Here is a 13,621-nt window from a genome sequence, read left to right as displayed (position 1 = left end):
AAGCGAGCAGGTAGTGTGGTCTGGGATCATTTTGAGCTGGCAGATGATCCCACATACTCTATCTGCCTGCACTGCCAAGCCAAAACCAGCTGGGGCAAGGGAACAAAACATATGAGCACCACGGGGATGCTGATGCATCTCCACAGGCAAAACCCAGTTGCCCTTGCTCCTCCTCAGCCTGGCACCAGTGGGAGCATGCCCAAAGGGAAGTCCCCCTTTCGGTCCAAAGCCCCCACCCCTCCAAAGCAGAGGCAGGCTACCCTGGTACAGTGGGGGAAAAGCAGACAGAAAGTGGGGCACTTTGCAAGGGTGAGCAAGATGACCTACAGCACTGAGGAGATGCTTGCTGTTGATGGGTAGCCCTTCCCTTTAGTTGAGAGGCCAGGGTTCAGGTAGCTCATGGTGCTCATGACCTCATCCTACCAAGTGCCCTCATGCACCACCTTCAACAGGACAGTGGTGCCCTCCCTTTATGAGGTATGTAGGGAGTACTTGAGGGAGGAGCTGTGCAAGGCAGGTCTGCAAGTAGCCTTACATTTCACCTTGGACATTGGAGCAGCCGGGGTGGAGATCACACCTACCTCTCCGTCACAGGGCACTGGTGTGATCAGTTAGGGTGTTGGTGGGCTCTCATTCAAGCCGAGGTGATAGATGAGTCCCACATGGCAACCAAGATTATGGGGGCCATGAACCACTTAGTGCAGGGGTGGCTTGCTGGGCAGGGCAAGCTCACCCATGGATACATGGTCACTGACAATGGGGTCAATACGTTCAAGGTGGTCTGTGATGCCAACTTTGTTGGCATCCGCTGTGTGGCACACAAGTTCCATCTCATAGTCGGAGATGCATTGGAGGGGGATGGGGCTGCCAGTGACAGTGCCAGCATGACCAGCAAGCTCATTTCCAAATGCAGGAAGGTGGCAGGCTACTTCCACCAGAGCATCAAGGGGGCAAGATGCTGCAGGATAAACAAGCAGAGCTGAACATCCCACAGCACAAAATCATGCAGGATGTGGAGACTCAGTGGAACTCCACATACCTGATGCTCAAGGGGCTGGTGGAGAAATCAAAGGCCATCCATGAGAGGCCTTGCTTGGGGAGATTGGGATCACTAGCCCCCTTAACAGAGCTGAGTGGGATACCATCTCCCAGATCTTGGTTGTCCTCAAGCCCTGCCTCGAGGCCACTGAGACCCTCAGTGCTGGCGATGCCCCCCTTAGCTATGTAATCCCTGTAGTGAGGGAACTTCAGAACCAAATGAAGAGCTTCCAGGGGATTACTGTTCCTGGCTGGGGCAAGCTACTGTCACCAGACATGCAGGCACTGGTGAGGCAGCTGAAGTAGGGCATCAGGAAATGGCTTGATCCCTTGCGGTCCAGTATTGTCCATGTACTGGCCGCCATATGTGACCTGAAGGTGAAGGGCAGCATATGCAGCAGCCAAAGCCTGAATCAGTGGATAGAGGTGCTGGTGAAGAGAGCCAGGGAGGCAGAATGGCAGAGGCAGGGGGACATGGAAGAGGGGGGATCCAATGTCCCATGCTAGCAAGCCATCCACCAGCCAGTCTCCTCTTCCACCACAAGTGCTGCCAATGTGGGCCAAGGACATGGCTTCCATGGTGGGGTCCAGAGGCACCAGACCCCACCATCAGTAAGGTAGCACTCAGGCCTTGGTGGCTGCCTATCTCACCAAGGATGTGAAGCTGCTGCTGTGTGACCCCTTTGCCTAGTGGGCAAGCGCAGCCAGATGTGGCCATGGTTGCCTGGGAACACCCCTCCTGTCCACTGACCAGTGTTCCATGTGAGAGGGTGTTCAGCATTGCTGGGGATGTAGTGACACCACACTGCACCTGCTTAGATCCTGGTTTGGTAGAACAGCTGGTGTTCCTGAAGGTGAACCTCCCGCTGTTGGGGTTCCCCAAGCTCCAGGTTTAGACAGAGTGAATGCCACCCTCCTCACTCTGTCTGCACCTATTTCCTTTTTTCCTTTTTTCAAAGCCATTTAATGCCCCACTCTTAGAGCTGGAGGGGGCACTCACTGCATCACCAGCCTGCAGGGGAAGAACATGTCCTTGCTGAGCTTTGGTGCCAGGACGAACTTGGAGGTATGAGCTAGGGCTATGGGGAAGGAGGAGGCCCCAGGTCCTGGGCATGACCACTAAAACTGCACTTTGCCAGGGTTGGGGAGGCCTGGTGGGACTGCTGGTGGTGCAGCAGCCCCAGGAAGGACAGAGGAGCCCCCTGGTGAAAGGCAGATAGGAGGCGCCATAACCTCCAGCTACCACACGCATTCACAGTCCTGTCTGGGGAAAACCCAGTCCCGTCACATCTTTGACAGGCCTGAGCCTTGCTGGTTGCAACAGCGTGGTGAGGCTCCAGGTGAGCTCAGCTTAGCTGACTGGGATGCCAGCTTTTGGACTGGAAAACCCTTGGTCAGGCTGAGGAAGCACCTGCAGTTTGTGTGTGTGTGCTGTTCCTGGATGGAAGGAATAGTAAAGAAGCCAGAAGCAATGCAAGCAAGAAAGCCAGTCAGTGAAAATGGAAATGGAGGCATCAGGGGGTGAGGGACAGGCTGGGGTGTGGGGGGAGAGGGCGGATGTAGCAGCGCAGGTAAAAGTGCAGAGAGGTACCTGGGGAGTCAGATGTCCGGCAGGTTGTAGCGTGCCAGAATTCCACGGTGTATATTGAATCCATGAGTTTCTGTACCTACTACCTAGGAGGCTGATGAAGTGAAGTTTATAGGCCTGCCTGTGAAAAGTGATATCACAATATGCTGCTGCATGTATAACGAACCACTAAAAAGGGCAATTTCATCACATGTACAAGTGCCCCACGTGCTGTACAGGGTCTTTTTCAGTTACACTTATACAATGCAACTGAAGGCAGGGGGGCTATACTGGCATAACTGAGGAGGGATTTTACCCCTTGTTATTTATGACCTAAAAAGCATGCAATATGTTCTTTGTTGGAACCACTGTCAACCTCTATATGCCAATTTATAAAAACATAAATCCAGCTGCTCCTAGTTTCTATTAAAATATCTAGGCCATCTGACTAGAAAACTCTCCACTTTAGATGTTATCAGTGAGATTGCATTTTGATGAATCTGAATGTACTGAGATTTTATTGTCTTCCTTTTTCGGAAAAAAAAAATGTTATACCCTTTAAATCACACATAGAAATTTTGCAAGTTTTTACATTAGAGATCTGATAATATCCTTCTACCAACTGACTCTGGTTTGCTAAAATATGTGTCCATGTACACACACACACACACACACACACACACTTGAAAATAAATTATTTTTTCGAATATGAGCAACTGTAGGAAACAGAAACATTCTAGATTCAGCATGGCCAGGTACAGACATTACACTTTTACTGGTATAAATTATTAGAAACCAGTCTATACCCATAACAGAACAGAAGTGTGGTGCACATTGACTAGTCTAAGACTTGCACCTCCACCAAAAGGGGAATGTGTGTTCTGTTTGCTACTGATCTAAACTACGCTGCTTACAGAAAACTGGATAACTTGGTTCGATTCTGCCTTAGGCTTTTTGAATGTCGGTACCTAGCTGTAATATATAAGATTTCAGAATATTTATATGTTCTTCTTATTGATATATATTATAACATGTACATAGAGGCTGCTTTGTACTATTTTAATCTGTTCTGGATTTCAAATTCTGGAAAGAGTAATTTGATATTTTCCATGAATTACAGTAGAAAAAGTCCAGTTATTTTAGGGTTGTTTTTTTTTTTTTTTTTTTTTTTTTTTTTTTTACACTTAACCAAATTCATTTTCTTTCAAATTCTGAAAAATTAATATTCCTTTTTGTTAATCCTTATCTCTCACACTTCTTTGTTAAGAACTTATGTCGTGTTTCAAGGCACAGCAAATTTTAAATTTCTAAAAGAAAGAGGTTTATAACAGAAATTATGGATAGGCTGACACAATTTAAACCATAGCACTGCAAAGTGCAAACCTATAATAATTCAACAGTCCCTACCCACCAACTTTTATTCCAATAAGGTCAGGGATCTGAAGATAGAGCTCCAAGATGAAACTGAACTGATTGAAGAGTACTTGTAAAAGAATTTTACAGCCAAAGAGAGTGATATAGTAGAATGACAGAACAAGATGTTACAAGCACTACTAGGTCTGAATCCTCACCCCAGCATTTAGTATGGAGTACTCCTTGTATACAATAATAGCCAATACTTCGTTGTGACATGAGGCCTAATCACGGCTCATCCTCTGGCTGCATATGGCAGAATTCTTTTTCTTTGCAACACCAATAGCTGATGAAAATAGTTTTGCAGATACCAAGAAGACCTTGTAGGGGTTGAAGTCAGACACCAAAAAAATTTTCTTGGATTTTTAGCTGAACCAATCCAGATTTGAAGCAAAATACTGCATAAAATCTGGTATGTGTTCCTCTCTCATTCTTTCCCTAAAAACAATTTCCTTGTTTTCCTTGCTATAAACCACTGAATATTATTTAGCTACAGTAGTGTAAAAGATAAAAAGTAAAATAGCTAACAATCAAACAAAAAGAGATCATTAGGCTAATGTCAGATATAAAAAAGTAACTGACGGCAGAATCACTGTATATATAGGAAAGGCACATAAGCAATTTCTATTCTGTTTGCTGCTTGCCAGTCCACAGTATGGATAGGAATATCCTCACTCTCCAGCATAATGAACAGGAGTTTCAGTCTTAGAACCACTGGATCTTCTGAGGTCAACAGAAATGCTGGTAGAGCTGTTTGGGTTCTCTGAGTCTGCATTTCAATCCGCTGTTCTCCTTCTGGCTGACAACATATTGATAAGAATATCAGTAATAATATTCACCACCATTGGCGATTTTTTCTAGCATGCTGACCAACTGGAGTAGCAGAGGCAAAAAATATTACCTACTTCTAAGATCTATAAATTTGTGAAGAGAATGATATTCCATGATTCCTGGGAATGCAGGGGACTGGACTTGATAATACATGACGTTCCTCCCAGTTCTATGTTACTTGGAAAAGAGTTCAATCTAGAATTTTTAAAATGAAAACTCTGAAATCTTGAAATTATATGCAAAACTAATTTTTAAGTTTTTCAACCAGCTCTATCATTTAACATCTATAACGACAGCTGGAATTTATTGAATAATTTCAGAGAGCTCTGTTGCCAGTAACACCAGGTTGAGTTTGTTAACTATTAACCAGTTCATTAAGACGAATGGAAAGGCTCAGGCACAGAAAAGTTAAGTAAGATTAGATGCTCAGATTCACACAATGAGTTAGTAGTGGAGTTGGGAACAGAACTAAGGCATTCTAACACTCATCTCAGCTCTAGCTACAGATAACACTTCCACTTCGGTTTATTTGTGTGTCAGGACAGTTCACCAAACAAACAAAAAAAAATCCATGTTTGGTAATATTGCTTGGTATTTTGTGTAGCTGGTGTTTGAAACACGTTTTCAGTGAGCTGAATGTTACCAAAGAGCATTTCCCTTAAATGAATTTGCTAGATGCAGCCTCTTTCATCTTCCAGACCCCATTTGGATCTTGTTCCTGACTGCAAACTATAGAGGTGAATGTTGTGCCTGTAGCACAAGAATATTCTTTTCTTTCTCTCTTTCTTTCTCTTCACACTGTAATATTTCTTTTCCTTGATATAAGCAGTGTCCAAAGCACTCCAATCCCAGCCACGTACAGTACAAATGGAACAAACATGAAATGATTTATGCACACTTGACTGTGTTCTATATCTTATTAGATGAAGAAGAATTACTATACTAGACAGGGACACATTCTTCTGAAAAATCCATCTTTGTAGATTTCTAGTGCTCAATCTCATGTCTTCTGCAAATGTATTTTAGCATACTATTGCTATTTTTCCACTCTGTGATCTTTGCTATGTGCTGCACAGTATATGTGGCCCTGAAGGAGTTCTGAGATGAGTTCCATTGCAAGCAGAATGCTATAGCTGCAAGATAAAGCTCTCTTTATTACTTTTTCACAAGTGATTTCTTCTGGAGTACCCTATGACAGATGCCATTTTCCAGCTTTTGCCAGATGTGGCTGATGTTGTTTAAGAAATCATTCCCCCATCACACCCCTTTTTCTTTCTTCATTTTGTTGCATCTATGACACTCAGTCTCTCAGCAGTTACCTTCTACTATAGAAGTCAATGGATTTATACGCAGAATATTTATCAAACCTCCAGTTATTTTGCATGAAAGCTGGAGCTGTTATCTTAAAGGGAGTCATACTATACTTATACTAGTTTGATGCTTTCTTTTATACACAAAGTACTGATATACAGAAGTATGTATCATTATTTAATATTAGTATTTAATCATACAAAAAACCAAATCCAGTCCATGCTGAAATAATAGAAGGATTCTCACCAACTTAAGTGGAAACTGGATGAGGCTGAAAGAAGCTGCCAAACTCGTCTTTGTTGTATAGCACAAAGGGAAGGATCTTATTAATCAAGGGAATAAAAAGTAGGACAGCTGTGGGAACAAAAAGTTATTATACCATATTTTCTTACATACAACACACCCTCAGATACAATGTGCACCTTGTTTTTGGAAGGGAAATTGTAAAAAATATTTTTTTCAGGGCTATGGCCAACTGTATGACTTAGAATAAATCCTCCTGGGAACACTAGGTGTTCAGAAAGTGTGGCACCAAGATGTTGCTAGTTCCAGCTGCTTCCTTCCTTCCTTGTCTTTTGGGAGCCTCGCTTCCTGGACACACTATGTTTTTGAAATGATGTACTCTATGCCACATAAAGTTAGGCCCCAGACCCTTACATGGACAGTAGCAAAAGTAGTTCTTTATATTAGCCTCTGTAACTAAAATATGGTTTCCATATCAGCAGCCTCATCTGGATATCACAAGCAGATCATTCTCTGCTTCAGGCACAAGCTACACTGCTCAGCCATCAGCTATGGCTGTTGGAAGGTTAATACTCTACCATCTTGGCAGTTGCATGGCATGCGGTGTCTCCAGGTTTGCTTCTTATCCAGCAAAAAAGTTTTTAAAGCTTCCCCATTTAAAACATGCATCCCATTTTTGGGGCACTGATTTTTGGGAAAAGTTGCATATTGTTTGTGAGAAAACATGGTAGTTATATTCAATATGCTGAATAGCCACTAATAATTTCTCCATGATAAATTGAACTGAGCACTAATTTGATTCTGGACTTAGAAGTCCTATCAGAGGATCCACCACCCAAGACAGGCATAATAACTGAGGTGATTATTTTAAAGCAGCCTAAATAGGACATGCAACATAAGGTAAGCCCTCCAGGACATGTGGAGTGTCTAGGAAGTATGGCATCCCATGAAATGGTCTGGGTGAGATCAGCTGGAACTTTTGAGTGGCAGAATGGGGACAGACCAATTGCAAGAGCCTTGCAAAGGCAGTAGTAGAAATTGTTACCTCTGTACTGTAAATAGTCCTGTATATAAATTTCTGTAAATAATAAATAGTTGTTGCACACCACAAGTTTCATTGAGAAACCACATTGTCCTTCATGGCTAGAATGAACTGGAAGTTACATTATCTAATCATTCTAATCTACCACCCATCACAACTTCCAGGAAGGAGTCAGAGGTCAGAAAATTTTATGATACCATAGATATGATTCCAAGAAAGATTACCAATGCAAAAGTTAAAATTATTACTTTTTTCCTACAAGGAATGTTCATAATTGAGTGGGCAAACTCACAATAGTTTTACCTGTTTCTTTTTCCTTTCTGTGGTGGCAGGAGATACCCATAGGGTTGGAAGCATTGGGGACAGCCCCCGACGCTTCCAAAGAAGGAAAAAGGGACACCCAGGCTGGGGCAGAGAAGGAGCCGCATAAGCCAGTGTTTCACTGGCTCTTAAAGCAGCCGTCAGTCAAGCTGGGTGGTGGCCAGCTGATGACGTCAGCTGAGGCCACCATTATGGGAAATTTAAAAACCTCACTGGGAGGCAGGAAGGGTGAAGAAGCCAGCTGGGAGCACGTCAGGTACACAGAGACCCAGAGCACCGGCAGAAGTGGTCCTGTCAACACTGCCCTATGGCAGAGAAGTGGGGGCAGTCACTGGCACCCCACCGGGAATGAGCAGTTCCTGGCCCCGGAGCATTAGGGCTCCAAGGCGGCAATTCTTCCTAAGAGAATTGCCCTGACTCTATCAGCTTGGATCCTGAAGCCAGTATCTGGAGCCTCAGGGTTGATTTAGGGGTTAGGTAGCCAGGTGGACTGTCAGTGCCCACTTGTACCCACAGTTGTGGGGCGAACACCTTTTTGTGCTGACACATGTGCCTTAGCTCTGAGTTGGGGCGGGAGCATGAAGACCCAAGTGGCTGGCAAGTGGATGGGATGTAGGGGAGGCAGAGCCCTGAGGACCACCACAGTGAGTCTGTGAGTACCCCGTCTTCAGGTCAAGGGGGAAGGAACACCACTGAACCCCTGCCTTCTTTACATTTTCCATCAAGTCGTGGCAGAAGAGTTTGGGGACCCCAACCACAGGGCAGGACTATACTTACAGCGCCAGCTGGGGGTGCCACACTCTCTAGCTAATGCAAATACAGAACAGAAGTAGAGATCTCAAATACATATAACCTTCCCCCCCAACAGTAACATTTTAATAACATTTCATCCAAAAGTACCTAGGCACCAGTTTCTAATTAAACAATTCCAATGTACATATATTTCTATAACACTCTTCACTAGAATGGGCATATAATAGAAAAATCATAGCCCTTATTCCTTCCTGCCCTTTTAATCCATTTTTTAAAAATGTTCTTCCATGTACATTGTTTTCATTAAGACTTGGATAGGAACAAAGACAATTGGTTATTGGTGTATGACCTAGCATATTTGTACTGAAGCTGCTCATCCAGCCACTCCTCAGGTATTCAAAGTGTATACATATAGGAATAAAGGTGTAAGAACAGCAGAGGGAGAAAGCCAGTGATTTCCCCCCCAAAAATGGAGTGATTGGTTAGCCTGAATAGCTGAAGGAAGAGCAGGTAAAAAAGTGCCTAAACAACAGAAAAGTGTCTTGCCCAGCAACCTTTAGCATACATTTAAATCCTTAAAATGGACCAGATAAGAAGGAGGAAACTGGTGAAAATGCTTAGCTATACTTTTGAACCACCAAGACACAGGGCACAGGGGCACACACACTGCATATCAGTGCTGGCCAAATCAGTGGTGCCCCTTCCCTGAATGCAGGCATACCTGATAATGCTTGTGCCCTCTGGCACCAGAATGAAGGTAGTGGGCCTTGAGTTCCTGGTGCAGCAGGGGCAGGATGCTGCTACTAGAGCCAGGTTAGCCCTTCTCCAGCCTTGCAACTGCTGCAGTTTTATATGGCGAGCAAGGGTCCAAAATCCTGACTTCAGGGCAGCTGTAGAGCCAGGGAAGCGTTAATTTGGCTTCCAGCAATGACACCTGACACCTCTCCTTATAGCACCATCTTACTCCCACTTTGCTTCATTGAGTGGTCCACTCCCTGCCGCCTTTCCAGCACCTCGTTCTGCTGAGCTCCCAGGGCTCACGTGCCATGCACAGCAGCTGTCCATGCCTCTTGTTGGCCGCCTCTGCTATAAATAGTCCTGCAAATAGATGGTTGCCCTCCCATGTAACGTTGAGAACTGCTTGTATTTAAAAAAAAAAAAGAAGAAAAAAAAAAAAAGAATAGGGAGCCAGTAAACAGCAGCACCAGTAAAGGAGAAAGGGATCCATAGTAACAAGTATGGTAGATGAAAGCAGCTAGAAAGTGGTACCCTAACAGTTCTCAGGCCTTCTTATCTCCTGTTATGATTCCCTCCCTGAAGAATGCACATCTAACTGATTTTTTTCAGCTGTAGCTTTTATTTATAACATTTCAAATATTCAGGCAGGGAACAAGCTTTGCTGAGAGATACAAGAGACCAGCTGCAGAGTTTAAACAGCAAATTCCATATACCGAATACAAACAGTTTTTGGAGAATGCATAGGTCAAACTGTGTTCATAAATGCTAGTCACCAAGGAAAAATTCAAAACGACTTTATAAAATCACAAATAGGCTGCAGATAATCAACAGGCAGAAAAGACTTCTATGTCTGAAAAAGTTAGGGAATAACAGTTTGACCAGTTACACTTGTTACCATAGTGTTTGAATACTGAAGAAAAAAAAGAGGTAAAATCCTCCTTCCTTCTCCTTTTAAACTGGCTTTGTGTTGATTGGGTGCATGGGATTAAATTGTTCTGTATTTAGTGTCTTCCAACAGAGTATTTTTGTCATTTGAAATAGGTGTGTTTTGTAATAAATTCTAAGGGCTGTCAGAATTGAGCTCTAATATCCTGTAAAAAGGGAAAATTTTGTGGATGGGGAACTAAACCATATTCTTCCTATTTTAAAATTCTTGCCTCACTGGGTGTTCCCTTGCAGAGGCACTTCCAGTTCCTAAACTGGGATGTTTGAAAGTTGTATTAACCTTATTTTATACAATGGGAACACTGAGGCACTGCACAGTTAAGTCACTTGCCTAGAGACAAATCCTAAGTCAACAGCATGGGGTTCTATTGTCCCAAGCCTATCCCTTCTTGAAGAGTACAAGCTAAACTAGTAGGACAATGGCATCTGGTTTTATATCATGCCTTCCCATCGTAAGGGCTATATGAAGAACCATAGCAAGATGGATATGGATAGTGCAGTGTCTGTGCAGACAAATGATGTGCCCTCAGAACCAGGTGTATATGGTATGCATTCACTGACATCTGGGAAGCTAAGCTGATTAACACTAATCAAGCACTCTTATGCATCTCATGGTGATTTCAATGGGAGATGTACACATGCATCTAGTAGCAGAATTTGGTCTTTTGCATTAGTCCCGTGGTGCCCAACATTTTTGTCCAGTGAGCCAGATGGGCAGTGCCTGGTCTGGCCATGAGCCGAATCTGGCTGGTGGTCCTGATCTGGCACTGGATCGGTATGGCAGACAGGCTGACCTCAATGTGGCCCCACAGTGGAAAGGAGCTTGACTTGGCCCCAGGGAAAAGGGTCATGGCCTGGCCCCAACTTGGCCCTGTGGGGAGGGAAAGAGGGCATGGCTTGGCACTGATCAAGAAGTGGGAAAGGGGTGTGGAGCAGCTGGGCAGGGGAAGGGGATGCATACAGGGTTTGGTAATTTGGCAGTGGGGGAGGTTGGCCATATTAATCACCACCTCTCCCTCACCACCAAATATCTGGATCTGTGGGAATCCCTGTGGGCCAGATGAAATACCTCTGTGGGCTGCATTTGACCTGTGAGCCAGAGGTTGCACACATCTATATTAGTTAATAGCTGTCACAGAGCTTTGTACAATATGAACTGCTTGAAAATGATACACTACAATTATTTCTTTCTACTCCTTGAAGGGTGGGAGGTTTAACTTTAGCTAGAAAGTCATGAGAAAAAGGAGAAGGGACCTGCATTTATTATACATGCCATAGGTCAGTATTGCTAACTGTGCAGAGTGATACCCCCAGCATTGCAGTTTATAGCTACTCTTTTGGTACTGCATTATGACATTTACTGAGAGAAGTGAAGACATTTTAAAAACCAGTAGAGCTGGACTGGATAGCAGCCTAGTAACCACACAATGTACTAAGGGCTGAAGCTAATGGTTAATTGAGATTTTTTTGTTTTTGTTTAGCTTTGAAAAATCATATTGATCAAGGATCATAAAGCCTCTCATTGTTATGATTTCTCTATCCCATGTGGACATGTCCTGGAAGCTTTTACTTTAGATTTTGACTGTATGCTTCTTTATACCCATCTCATTTAGTCCAGTCATGCTTCCCTTTTTGAAGTGTATTCATTGCTTAGGAAAGATGTCAGAGCAATACTGCATGAACTCTTTCATTACTCCACCCAACAGATATGAAACCAAAATTGGAAAGGCAAGATTCTTCATATTGCCCTTCCTGTGTGCTGTACCCTGATGTGGAGAGACTGCTTCTAGGAATGTGTGTAGGTAACCATTTACTCCCTGCCTGTCAGCTGAGAGATGAAACAGCAGTCCAAAGTGAGCTGTAGTGGAATTAAACAGAGAACTTGAACTTCACAAAAGCCACTGAATAGCAATTAAGAGAGACTTATTAAGAATTCCTTGTGCATGCAAAAATACCATTCACTTAAGGGCACGTTTTGCATGCCAAGAAATGTAGGACTGGGTATCAGACAATAATGATTTTCCATCAAAATGGACAGTGGCCAAACTGAAACATCCTATCTAGATGTGAAAAGCCCTATGACCAATTATTAGGCCCTTGAGGCAGACCTTGATACCTTTGTTTTAAAACAAATAAAGCCCTTTCCCCCCCTTTTATTAGAAGAAAACCATTTTCCCATAAAATCAAAATGTATATTTCAATAGGATCTAAGAACTATGACATTTTTGGTATCTACCACAGAAGTTATATGTCTAATGTGCCATTTGTCATGTGAAAATTTCTCCAATATGTTTTAGTAGAGGCTCCCTTGCGCAGCATTTTTTCTTTTGGCTTAATTGAATTTTGAATCATGCACATGGTCACATTGTCTGCATAAGCTTTTCATGTTTCTTTATTGAATTAGATCCACAATTTGAAGTACACCTTACATGAGAGGGAAAAAAATCCAACTTTGCATAACATCTGTCAATGCAAATTTTAAATGGAGCCAAGAGTTAGTAAAATGCAGTGTTAATTCTAGTATAGTTGATGGAATATGAATTTTTAAACATACCCTTATCCATTAACAAATACAGTACATTAGTTTTATGTTTTGCAAGCAGGTAGTTACCAAGCAATTTGTCTTTAAAACTGTTTCATGAGACCAGAAAAAAATCCAATACCCATTCAAGAGCCAGGAAATTGTCAGCATGTTAAGTATTCTGTTACTCCTGCATTAAATTGAGTGCACAAGTCTTATAGGAAGACTTGGAGAAGTTAAAACACATTGACCTTTCTGCAACCCCCTGTTCAACTGGTCTTCAGTGAAATAGGAGTTTAAATTACATTGCATGTTCTGTTTGACACATTTCTTCAACTGCCACCCACAAGCAGTAGTGTTTCAAAAAGTGATATCTCTCTTGTTCTAATATTCATAAAGATACCGTATCCAGAATGTCACTCATACTTTTATTTTGACAAGATAGTAAAAAGGGGAGCAGTCCTCTGGCTTTTAGCAGGGGCACATATATACCTTATATTTAGCCCAGTCTAAGTGAATGTGCAACTGTACAGGAATTTGGTGCACATAGACTGGTCTAAAAATGGTGCAAGCAGCCTAAGATAGACCACGTGTGAGGTACACTCAATTCAGATCTGTTTAGGTTAGACCAATGCACCAAACTTCTGTGGTGTTTTCCAAGAGATTCAAGTTAGATCGCTGTCCTTTGGCATTCCAGCCTGCTTTGTGCCCCTCCCCATTCCTCCCTCACAGGGAGGTGAGCTAGCACTTGGCCCACACTTGGCTGCTCCAGCCAAGCACCCAGCAGGCCCCGCCCCTGAGTTCTCCCAGGGCTGAGCAAGCACAACCCCTCTCCCTAGCCCTGCCTCCTGCCATCTGACAGCTATAGGCCTGGGCACCTGAGTCACAAGACCTTGCA

Source organism: Gavialis gangeticus, unplaced genomic scaffold (assembly GCF_001723915.1).
Source record: "Gavialis gangeticus isolate Ggan-Ray unplaced genomic scaffold, GavGan_comp1, whole genome shotgun sequence".
In the NCBI taxonomy this organism is placed as follows: domain Eukaryota; kingdom Metazoa; phylum Chordata; order Crocodylia; family Gavialidae; genus Gavialis; species Gavialis gangeticus.
The sequence above is the reverse complement of the archived record's forward strand: the minus strand, read 5'-3'. Positions refer to the sequence as shown.